This window comes from Microtus ochrogaster, chromosome 8 (genome assembly GCF_000317375.1).
Source record: "Microtus ochrogaster isolate Prairie Vole_2 chromosome 8, MicOch1.0, whole genome shotgun sequence".
NCBI classification, from domain to species: domain Eukaryota; kingdom Metazoa; phylum Chordata; class Mammalia; order Rodentia; family Cricetidae; genus Microtus; species Microtus ochrogaster.
In genome coordinates, this window is record NC_022015.1 from 53,659,327 (window position 1) to 53,671,701 (window position 12,375).

The 12,375-nt window shown below is 45.3% G+C and overlaps 1 protein-coding gene across 1 annotated transcript in view; it reads right to left on the reverse strand.

The window, feature by feature from the left end:
* The window catches only part of Tjp2 (tight junction protein 2), a 95,476-nt gene extending 86,574 nt beyond the window's left edge, over positions 1-8,902 (reverse strand). The window contains exon 1 of the mRNA XM_013348097.2: positions 8,782-8,902. The gene's annotated coding sequence lies outside the window, so the exon portion shown is untranslated. The remainder of the gene's footprint in view (positions 1-8,781) is intronic.
* Between the last annotated feature and the right edge of the window lie 3,473 nt (positions 8,903-12,375).

Genomic DNA, 12,375 nt, shown 5'->3' on the forward strand with positions numbered 1-12,375 from the left:
CTGGGGACGCAGCCCCCGCCACTCCTATTACTACAGAAATGAAGTCTCTTCCAGCCAGCAAAGACGAAGATCTTCATTGAGAACTGAATCTGGAGGCCTGACGTGATGGCTCAGCAGTTAAGAGCACTGGCTGCTCTTCCAGGGGACCTGGTTTCAATCCCCAGCACCTACTGTAACTCCTCATGGCTCACAACCACCTAGAACTCCTGCTGCTGGGAATCTAACCCTCCTCTAGCCTCCAAGGGTACCACACAGACAGGATGTGCAGGCATATATATAGGCAAAACACAGGAACACACAAACTAATAAAATCAAGTTAAAACATTAAAACAAAAGAACTGAATTGTCCAGCATGTTGATCTTGGACAGCCTAGTCTCCAGAACTCTGAGAAATGAGCATCTGCGCTTTGAGTCCCCTGCCCCCAGTATATAGGGTTTTCCTAGAGACCTCCAAGATCTGCTGAGGTGACCCTACCTTCTCTGACCTCACCAGCTCTGCAATCTTACAAGCTCACGGCCAGCAGTCACACTGGCTTTCTCTCTGTGACTCAGGCTTCTGAGACCCTGCCCCCATCATTCCTGCCCCAGGCTCTTCAGTGGAGCTCTTCTGCTTCGGGTGTTTGTCTGTTTGTGTTTGTTTTGTCCTTTTTCTTCTTTTTGGTTTGCGTTTGGCAAACAAGGTACTTGTAACCCAGACAGGCTTCCCACGTTTACAGGTGGGCATGGGCTTCCTGCTTAGATTCCTTCCTACGCCTGAAGCAGAAAGCACCCACTTGAGTGGCTACCAGGAAGCGATGCCCAGAGAAATGATCTATGTTACAGATACAGCAGGGAAACGGAATCCAAGAAACAAGCCTTTCAGGACCATAGGACTGGGATGAAAAGGCCCTGGGTGGTCTGGCTAGGGAAAGTTCAGTTGAAGGAGTACTATAGGAAGGCCGGGGCCAAAGAAAGCAAAGGAGCTGATTATCCATGTCTCCCTCGTTTGAACTTCATTGTTATCACTGGCAATACAGCACCATGAATGTTATTGCTGCAATGAAAGATGTCACTCTGAATACAAAGGAGTCGGACACACAGGGATAACTTCTTGGCAGATGGTACCTTCCCCGCTGACTTCTCCTCTGCCTTCCCAGAGCAAACATCCCCCCCAGCCACAGCATCCTCTGTTTGGTGTTAAGGATTAGTAACATTTCTGAGTATGATGGATTTAGTTGGCCAAAGAATTGACTCTTAGAGTTCAGATTCAGCTTTGACCTGGATGACTTCAGAGTCTGGGAAGGGAGCCAGCAAGATTGCTTGGTCAACAAGGATTGCTCAGTGGGCAAGGCATGCCCTGCTGCCAAGCCTGACAACCTGAATTCCATCGCCAGGACCTACATGACAGGAGAGAACAGACTCCCAAAAGTTGTCCTCTGACCACACATGTGAGTGGCACATATGTGTTCTCTCTCACACATACACGCATGCATGCATGCATACATACATACATACATACATACATACATACATACATACATACATATTTTTAAACCCTCTTGGGATGCCTGCAGTGCTATTTGGGAGGAAATCTTAAGTTGGAAAGAGGCAACTACAGTTCTATGTGGGCCCTGGCTTGGACTTCCACGGCAAAGTGTCAGGTTTGTCCAGGCCATAGGCAGAAGTCAAGACAGTACTCAACCTTGTCAATAAAGTGATGGATCAAGCTTGACCCAACTCCAGTGATGGGTAGCTATGGTGGTTTGAATGAGAAGGGTTCCCATAGAGTGCTTGGTCTCTAGTTAGTGGAACCATTAGGGAGGGATTAGGAGGTGTGGCCTTGTTGGAGAAAGTGTGCCCCTAGGGTGGGCTGTGAGGTTCCAAAAGACTGGCGTTAGTTAGCCTGTGGATAAGGCTGTAAACCCTCAGCTACTGCTCCAGCATCCTGCCTGCCTGCCTGCTTGCCACCACACTCCCCACCATGATGGTCATAGTCTAAACCTCTAGAACTGTAAGGCACAAAAAAATCTCTGTGAGCTGTCTTGGTCATAATGTCTCTTCCCAGCAACAGAAAAGGAACTAAGATGCTCTTTCTGTGAAGGACTGCTTCCTCCCTGGCAGGGAGCAGACACTGCACTTGGGTCACCAGTGTCTACTATATCTCTTCTCAAGGACAAATGTTACCTGTTAGCTTCATCCTGAGGAAGAAAGCAGAAACCCCAATTGATAGATTAAATGAACAATGTGTACCAAGAACGTCCGATGCATTATATAAAGTCGATTAATGCAACTCTGGACACTGCGTATCGGAGCCTCTGCTTTGCTGGTAAAGAGGCATGACTTCAGTCCCTGAGTTCAAGAAGCAGAGACATCTCTGGGAGTTCCAAACCATACCAAGTTCCACAACAGTCAGAACTGTGTAGAAGAGGCCTGTGTCTTCGTTACATTTCTATTGCTGTGAAAAGACACCATGACCAAGGCATCTTACAAAAAGAAAACAAAAATTTAGGCGGGGTGGTGGTTGCACATGCCTTTAATCCCAGCACTTGGGAGGCAGAGGCAGGTGGATCTCTGTGAGTCCGAGGCCAACCTAGTCTACAAGAACTAGTTCCAGGATAGGCACCAAGGAAGAAAAGAAATCATTTAATTGGGGGGCTTGTTTACAGTTCCAGGAGGTTAGTCCATGACTGTGACAGCAGGGAGCATGGCGACAGGCAGGCATGATGCTGCAGCAGTAGCTAAGAGCTTACATGTAATCTGTAAATCAGAGACAGGCAGGCAGACAGACAGACAGAACAGGCTTCTGAAACCTCAAAGTACATGAGGCACTGTTTAAAGCAGCAAACCCTACACACACACACACACACACACACACACACACACACACACACACACACAAGATCCTAGGCCCACAGAGACTCAGTAAGTGGCTCTGAGAAGAGGCCAGAGGACTGATATTTTAAGCTTACACTTCTATCATCACCAAGGCTTGGGGAATTCTCCTAAGAGACATTGTTAGAATTCTCTGACTGAAGAGAGAAAGATTGCCATTTTGAGACAGTCTGACTTCTTTGACCAGAATATTCTTAAAGTCCTGGTTCTAAAAGATCCTCCTCAACATCAGATTTCCAGATACTTAGGATCACATGTTTCTCCCATTGTTCCCACCCCTACAAGTGTTTTAGAATTTAGAAAAGAAATAATTTGCAAAATGTTGTATTTGGTCTACAAACGAAAGTTTCTGGTATTATCCTGCAGTACTGTGGTAGTTTGAAAGAGAATGGCCCCATAGGTTCATATATTTGAATGTTTGGTCCCTAGTTGGGGGATCTTTTGGGAGGATTGGGAAGTATGGCCTTGTTGGAGAGGTGTGTCGCTGTGGAGTGAGCTGTGAGCGTTCAAAAGCTCCCCTACCATCACTCTGCTTCCAACTTGCAGATCAGACAGAAGCTCTCAGCTGCTGCTCCAGCACCACCTGCTGCCTGCCTGTGGCCATGCGTCCCACCCTGATGGTCATGCCCCCCTGCCTGCGGCCATGTGTCCCACCCTGATGGTCATGGGCTCAACCTCTGAAACTGTAAGGAAACCACCCCATGAATGTTTTTTTTTTCCTTTTGAAACAGGGTTTTTCTGTTAAGCCCTGACTATCCTGGACTCACTCTGTAGACCAGGTTGCCCTCAAACTCAGCGATATACCTGCCTTTGCCTACTGAGCGCTGGAATTAAAGGCATGCACCACCATAGCCCAGCTAATTATTTTTTTATTTTTCTTTTTTACTCAATTTGTTTATTTGTTTGTTTATCTGAGACAGTGTTTCTCTCTGTAGCCTTGGCTATCCTAGAAGTCTCTGCAGACTAGGCTGGCCTCGAACTCACAGAGATCCGCCTGCCTCTGCCTCCTGAGTGCTGTTTTCTTCTTATAAACTGCCTTGGTCATAGTGTTTCTTCACAGCAATAGAAAAGTAACTAAAACAGGTATGTTTAACTTGTGTACACATACACTTGGATATCAATTAATTACTTCTTTTCTGTATACAACCAATGTTGAGTTACTCAAACCCTACAACAGATCACCAAAGGCCATAAAATGATGTGGGGGGGGGGTGTGCAAGTCTATAATCCCAGCACTCTGGAGACTGAGGCAGGAGGGTAAGGTGTTTGGAGTCCACCTGCAAGTTCCAGGTCAGCCTGGGCTACATAAGAGACTGTGTTCAAAGTCCAAGAGTGTCAGTGAAACATTTTTTTTTTTTTTTTTTTTTTTTTTTTTTTTTGGTTTTTTGAGACAGGGTTTCTCTGTAGCTTTGGAGCCTGTCCCAAAACTCCCTTGGTAGACCAGGCTGGCCTCAAACTCAGAGAGATCCGCCTGTCTCTGCCTCCCAAGTGCTGGGACTACAGGCATGCACCACCACCGCCAGGCTAGTGAAACATTTCTTAAAAGATCCAGTTAAAAAGGAAACAAAATAAAAATAAACAAACAAACAAATAGGCCTGAGACTGGGAACACAGCTCCGAGGTAGAGCTCAGTAATAAGGGGGAAAAGTAACAAAATGTCACTTCTAAGCCAATCAAGGTCACTGGAAGAGCACTCTCCACGCAGGTATCTCTGACTAGAGAAGCAGCATACTGAGTCCAGCACTACACACCAGATGTACAGAAGCTCTTTGGTGACCTGGAGGCGGAGGCAGGCGGATCTCTGCGAGTTCGAGACCAGTTCGGTCTACAAAGCAAGTCCCAAGACAGTCAGAACCTTTACACAGAGAAGCTGTGTCTCAAAAAACCAAAAGCAAACAAACACACTGAAGGGACGAAGCAAGAAAATAAATCTCAAATCTTACAATATTTATTTAATAAGCTTAAGTAATTCACTAGCTATTTCCCTTATAATCATAGTTGTGAAAGTCTATGTGTACAGGGGCTTTATCAGCACGTATATCTGTGTACTGCGTGTTTGGCTGCTGCCACGAAGGTCAGCAGAAGACATCAGACTCCCTGCAACTGGGGTTATAGATGGCAATGAGCCACTATGTGGATGCTGTGAATAAAACCTGGGTCTTCTGGAAGAGCAGCCACTGCTCCTCCTAGCTGCTGAGACATCTCTCCAGCCCATAATTGTATTTTTATACAATTATAATATCTCATGATTTGCTATTTAACTTGTTAATATATTTCATAAACATTAGTATCATATTAGTATCATAATAAAACCAAACTCATATTACCTCCAAATTGACCGCTGCCATCCCTACCATGGTCGCCAGTAAGGGAACACATGTAGGTTTCCCTGAACTGCAGGCAAGCACTGATTACTAAGTTACAGCTATGACAAGGGTAACCTGTGTCCTCACAGCAGAGTAAGCAAAGGTGGCCTCAGACACCTGCTTTCTGCTGGGCCCTCCTGCGGCTCTCATCTGCTCATTTTAGTGACCACCCGCCAGCTAGGAAATCTAACCCTTTTGTAGACAGAAGCGTGTCCCATCTCTCTCCCTGCTTCACCCATATGTATGAAAGTGGAATAAATGGTGACTGGATGCCTGGTTTGGGTGCCTCTGCCCCAGGATGTCTGGGAGAGCTCGCTTGGCAGCGTTCTCACGTTCTCAGAGGCTGACTGCACCACGCTACTCCCACACTCCTGCTAAGCAGGGTGAGCGTCCTAAGAAAGGCGCGAAAGAAGGCAAATCAAAACCTTCCCTAACAGAGATGTGTGGACCGGGCTAAGACAAACAAATAAAGCTTATCTTTTCCAGATGGGGTCTCATTCTGCACCCCAGGCTGGCCTTGGACTCACAGAGATCCTCCCCCTGTCCGATGATTTTGCAGGCGTGTATCATCACACTGACTTCAGTAATGAAAATTTATTCAAGTTCCGGGACACATGTGACCTTTCCTGCCTCCCAAGCTATGATCTAGCTGTTTGTCTGTAAAGCAGTTTGGGATGCAATAAAAATGTCTTGCACAGGCTTCAGCACAAGACTTGAGAAAGGTGCTGGGGAAGTCAGATATGACGTACCCAAGAGCATCTCTAAGAGAGGTGAGAAAATAAGACAAACCCAAGTGTGGGTGCTAGCTAATCAAGGGAAAGTCCTCGATTTGTGTTTTTGTTGTTGTTGTTTTATTATTTGTTTGTTTATTTGAGGCAGGGTTTCTCTGTGTAACAGCCCTGGCTGTCCTGGAATTCTATAGACCAGGCTAGTCTTGAACCCAGGGATCCACCTGCCTCTGCCTCCCAAGCACTGGGATTAAAGGCGAGTACCACCATGCCTGGCTGACCTGTGTTTTAAACGAACTAGCCAAGGGTGACCTCCAAGACATCCCCAAGTTCCTTGAGATTTACATTCGAAACACGAAATCCCCAAACCAGTACCTTGCCACTTTTATCAGGAACAAGTCTAGCTATGACCCCAACAGTCTGTTTCCTACATTGCCTTTCTCCTCCCTGACTGGTTTGGTATTAACACATCAAAAAGCAGGAGCTGCCTTAACTTCAAGCCTGGCTGCTGTGAAGAAGGCTTGCCAGTCACAGTTACAAAACTCAGTACAAAGGACTTCTCAGGAGGGACCTGCTGGGGTCCGAAAGAGCATCTCTACAGCTTGGACCCCTCAACTACAGTACACTTGTTCATGACCAAACACACACACATTTTAACCATCGGGAGGGATGGTACTAGGAGGTGACATTTCAGGGGTGATTCCGTTTTGGGGACTCTACCCGCAAAACTAATTTTCTTATCAAAGAGGCTCCAAGCTGGCTGTGGCAGCACACACCTATCAATCCCAGCAATAAGGAAACACTGGGACCACTAGCAGTTCAAGGCCAGCCTGTTCTACAACAGAGTCCCAGATCAGCCAAGAGTACAGTATGAGGCCCTGTCTCAAAAAAACACAAAGAGTGTGACAAACCCTTCAGTCCCAGTACTCAGGAGGCAGAAGCAGGCAGATCTTGGTGAGTTTGAGAGGGTATGGTGAGACCCCTGTTTCAAAAACAAAACAACAAAACAACAACAAAGGCTCTCATCAGAACAGTAGGAAGATGGCATTATAAGGAAGTGGTCCTGCATCAGATGCTAAATACACTGGTGGCTGGATAGTGGTTCTGTGGGTCGGAGTGCTTGCCTAATAGTCATAGAACCCTGGGTCCAATCCTGACACACACACAGTTTTGATGTTTTTAAAGTTACACATCTCAAGTTCTTTTGTTACAGCATCTCAGAGGACTAAGACTCTCTTTACCACATTCTATGCTGTCCTCCCAATTGATTTGACTAAGCTAGCAGATCCCACCTAGCACTCTGGTTTCAGAAAAAGCACACTTCTGCAGTCTGGATAAGCAAATTTCCTCACATTTGAGACCTTTCAGAACTCTAAACAGAACATCCTCACAAACCAAAAACCTGCTCCAAACCCCATGGAGTCAGTGGATGAGACCTACCCCCACTCAAGCGTGCTCCTTGGGTCTAAATATAAAATGTTCACCACAGTTCCATGTATTAAAGACTAGGTCTCTAGATTTGAGAGCTGCTAGAAGCTTCAGGGGCAGGGCCTGGCTGTGGGAAGTTGGTGATGGGGCATGTCCTCGTCTTGTGTCCCTTCTCTCCCTCTCTGCTTCCTGGCGGCTGTGAAGAGCCTCTGTGCCGTGATGCGCAACTTCACCACAGACGCAGAGACACAGAGCATGACGACCACGGACTCAAAACTCGGAAAATGGAAGCCGAAATCAGTCTCTTTCTCTCCTTTAGTGAGTGGTTTATGTCAGACTTCTTGTCATCTGACTAAAATGATCTCAGGCAACCAGACTCTAAGAAAGGCCTTGGTATGTGGCTGGTCCTTGCTGCTGGTTAAGCCATCAGCTTCCAGCTGACTTTGCCTTGAACCTGAGGTTCATAGGCATTAGACCTGTATCTAAGACCATACAATAAGAAAGCCACAGCCTGAGCCCTCAACAGCCACCTGTCATTTGGGAGTATTCAGTTCACACAGCAGTCAACTCTGGTTCTCGAAAGGGGCAAGAGATGTCAGCGGAAGCAGATGGAATTATGAACTAAGTATATGAAGAAAAGGCTAACCCCATTTGGGCCAGCCACAGATGAGCTACAGCAGAGGCTAAACCCTAAGTCTAACCCCAACCAGGCCAGCCACAAACGGACTACAGCAGAGGGTAAACCCTAAGAATAAATAAACCCAAGCATCTGTTGAGATAAAACCTAATACCTTGTAAATCTTGTATAATTCACCCTTAAAAGTGAGTCAATAACAGTAATACTCGCTCTGAGCTCCTCACTAAAATTGAGTACAAAATCTATCTTTAGAAGCTAGAGTGCTCTTTTTTTTAAAGAGCCTCCCAAGTGCCTCCCGCTGTTACTTACACACTGTCATGTCAATGACGATGAACTACATTTGTGACCTACAAAAATGATCTCCAACTTCAGACACCAAGCATACCAAATGCTTCTCCCACCAGCTATGAGTTTATTTTGAATCACAAGAGATCTACATGTATGCTTCAACCAAGAAATTACAGCATCCGACCTTGGCAGGATGCAACAAGTGCTTCTCCTAGCTAAGGCATCACTCCTTTCTTTTGCTTTTTACGCAAGAACGGAGATTGAACTTAAGGCCTGAGCTATGTCTACAGTCCAAACACGATCCTTCAGCTCTTCACTCAGTAAATAAGATATTATCATCAAATTTCTTTAGGAAATATACATGAAAACAGTGACCTTATCTTTAATCAATGATATGAAACAATATATCAAATTTCTGATGTGAGCCAGTAAGTAGGTTAATAAGAGACAAGCAAGCAAGTACCTGGGAGAACAGGCTGTATGTGGACACTGGTCTGTGGTCCTCTGAGTGCTTGGGCCTGGCGCTGTAGCCTGGGTACCAATCCCACTCACAGGGAGAGGACAGTAAGACAGTACTCCGCACCCTGGAGGAGACAGGATGGTTACTAATTGCTTGCCCTCGGTGTGATGACATTCCCGGGAGTACAACCACAGCTCACCCTGTAGTATGGCTTTTAAATATACACACACTTATAGAGCAGGCTGTATAAATAATCCATTTCACAACACCTATTATCCTCCAAAAGAAACCCAACATCCATTAGCAATCACACCCCACACACAATTTTCTCCTTGCCCTCTGATCCTAGGCAATTACCAATTTCATTTGGTTTTTTGTTTTTTTTAACATTTTTTTAAAGATTTATTCATTTATCATGTGTACAGCATTCCTTCCATGTATGCCTGCATGCCAGAAGGGGGCGCCAGGTCTCACTATAGATGGCTGTGAGCCACCATGTGGTTGCTGGGAATTGAACTCAGGACCTCTGGAAGAGCAGTCAGTGCTCTTAACCACTGAGCCATCTCTCCAGCCCTCCAATTTCATTTGTTTCTAGCAATTTACCTATTTTTTTAATATTTATTTATTTATTATGTATACAATATTCTGTCTGTGTGTATGTCTGCAGGCCAGAAGAGGGCACTAGACCTCATTAAAGATGGTTGTGAGCCACCATGTGGTTGCTGGGAATTGAACTCAGGACCTTTGGAAGAGCAGGCAATGCTCTTAACCACTGAGCCATCTCTCCAGCCCTTTACCTATTTTATTTTTTTTATAAGTTATTTCTTTTTAAAAACTTGTCTATTTTTCTTTTATGTGTATTAGTTTGTTGCTTGTATGTCTGGGTACTATGTGTATGCAGTAAGTGCAGGGGTCAGAAGAGTGTTTTGGAGCACCTGGAACTAGATTTATGGGCAGTTGTTAGCCACCAGGCAAGTGCTGGGAGTTGAACCCAGGTCTTCTACAAGAGCAACAAGTGCTTTTAATTGCTGAGCTGTCTCTCCAGCCTCCTAGGATTTCCTATTTTGTGTATTTTGTGTAAATGTCCACTACAATAGTGACAGCTATCCGGCATCTTCTCTTTAATTTAGCATCCCATATTTGAGGTTCATCCTTAGCATATATCAGAAACCCAGTGTGTGTGTGTGTGTGTGTGTGTGTGTGTGTGTCTGGAGAATTGCCCTTGCAGTTAAATTACTCTTGCAGAGGACCCAGGTTTGGTCGCCAATACCCATATAGTAGTTTATAATCCACTGTCACTCCATTTCCAGTGGATGCAGCACCTTTTAAAAATGATTTACATGCACATGTGTGTGCCTGTACACGAAAGATCCCTTGGAGGCCAGAAAGGGGTATTGGGTTCCCTGGAACTACAGTTACAGGAGGTTACAGGGACCCCCGACATGGGTGCTGGGAACTGAGCTCCAATCCTCTGCAAGAGCAGTAGGCTTTCTTTTTCTTTCTTTCTTTCTTTTTTTTCTTTCTTTCTTTCTTTCTTTCTTTTCTTCTTCCTTCCTTCCTTCCTTCTCTCTCTGTATGTATGTATGTATGATGATCTATCTATCTGTTTATCAGGCTTTTCAAGACAGGGTTTGGGTTTAGGGTTTGGGGTTGTTTTTTCTCTGTGTAGGTCTGGCTGCCTTGGAGCTAGCTCTGTAGACCAGACTGGCCTCGAACTCACAGATCCGTCAGCCTCTGCCTCCTGAGTGCTAGGATTCGAAGCATGCACCATCACCACCTGGTGCAGTATGCATTCTTAACCAATGAGCTGTCTTTCCAGACCTCAATACTCTATTACTTCTAACAGCCATGAATGAAATAGCATCCCACTGTATAGACGTACCACAATCCATTAATCTACTTATCAACTGATAGACATTGGGCTAGCCCCAGCTCACCCGAGGATAATCCCCAAGTTCAAGAATTTCAGAAAATTTACCTTCTCTGTGTAGGGGGAAAAATTTAGCAGGTAAGAAAACAACTGAGAAAGAGAGAAAACTTTTCCCCCTTTAACACAGGGTGTCAATATATAGCCTAGCCTGGCCTCAAACTTATAACTCTATTTCTTCCCATCAAGTGCTGGGATTACAGATGCGTCCCCCAGGCCCGGTAACAAATATTTAATATGGTAAAATGTACATAATATTTAGTATATTAAAGTGAACAAAGAGAAGGAGATTCAAACTACAAAGGGATTTCCTTTATACAGTTTCAGGAAAGCTGGCTTACAGCTCTGCTCTGTGTTACTTAACCACTATCAACCCAAGGGACCTGGTTTCTTTTCATCACTCAGTTCCGGAACATTTAACCCTCCACATTCCTGCCCACTACCACAAGGGGGCAAGCTCAAACCTGGGCCTTACGGACTCCTCGGAGACAGTGGCAGGGAACCCTGCAGTCGGAGTAAGAATGTGTCCTCAAGCGACTTCCAGACCCACACAAAAAGATACCGGCTCTCTGCGTGTTAACCGTCCCAGAAGTCAGGGACGGTGTCGATTTTATTGATTTTATTTGTTCAGGCAAGAGGCCCGTTTCCCCTCTCCAAGGACCAGCAGGAAGTGTAGACAGAGGCTAATCCAAGGTCATCTGGACTTCCTACAAAGCAAGCTGTGGAGCGGATCGAGCCCAGCCCATTCGCAGTTTCTATTATTACTTCCAAAGATAAATAAGCGGCAAGCAAATCAAGATGTGCTTGGTTACGCCTTTGGCCTGAATGTGGAATTTTTCTGCAGGTATCAGGTCTAAACAGTTTCTTTTATTGAAACAGTTTGCTTTTTAGCAAAGCTATTTGTGTGTCTATAACATCCTGGATTTAACTTTCTTACTTTTGGGGGGCAGGCAGGGGAAACAATCTCGTGTAGTCCAGGCTAGCCTCAAATTTACTCTGTAGCTTTTGGAATAAGTGATCCTCCCGCCTCCACTTCCCCACTGCTGAGATTACTGGCTCGCACCAGCAGGCCCAGTTCATGGGGAAGGCTCAGGGGAAATTGTCCCTCTCCCTCAAAGAAGTACAGCCAACAATCTCCTTTCCTCCCACTGAGATTTTGAGCAGCTTCTGGGAGAGGAGGAATTGAGACAAACAGCCAACAAGATAATCCGAATGTGCCAGGTCTCAAGACAGCAAGAGCAATGGAAATTGAGTCTCTGGATACTACTTCCTGTGTGTTTCTTGTGCCAAACCCTCAGCATCATCTGTGCCCTCTATATCATCTACGTGTTGGAAATGCAGAGTGATAGGTTGAAGGACTAGAGTTCAAAGGGAAGGGGGTAGTGATGTAATGATATTTTTATTTTGAAAAATAAGAAAAATAATGACAATAACTTCGGGACTGGAGAGATGGTTCAGTGGTTAAGAGTACCGGCTGCTCTTCCAGAGGATCCAAGTTTGATTCCCAACACCCACACGCTGCTCACAACCCTCGGTAACTCCAGTTCTAGGGAATACAACAATATCCTCTTCTGGCCTCTGTGAGCACCAGGCATGCATGTGATATACAGACATACACATGGGCAAAGCACCCGTACACATAACAGCAACTTTTAAAATTTAAAGAAAGT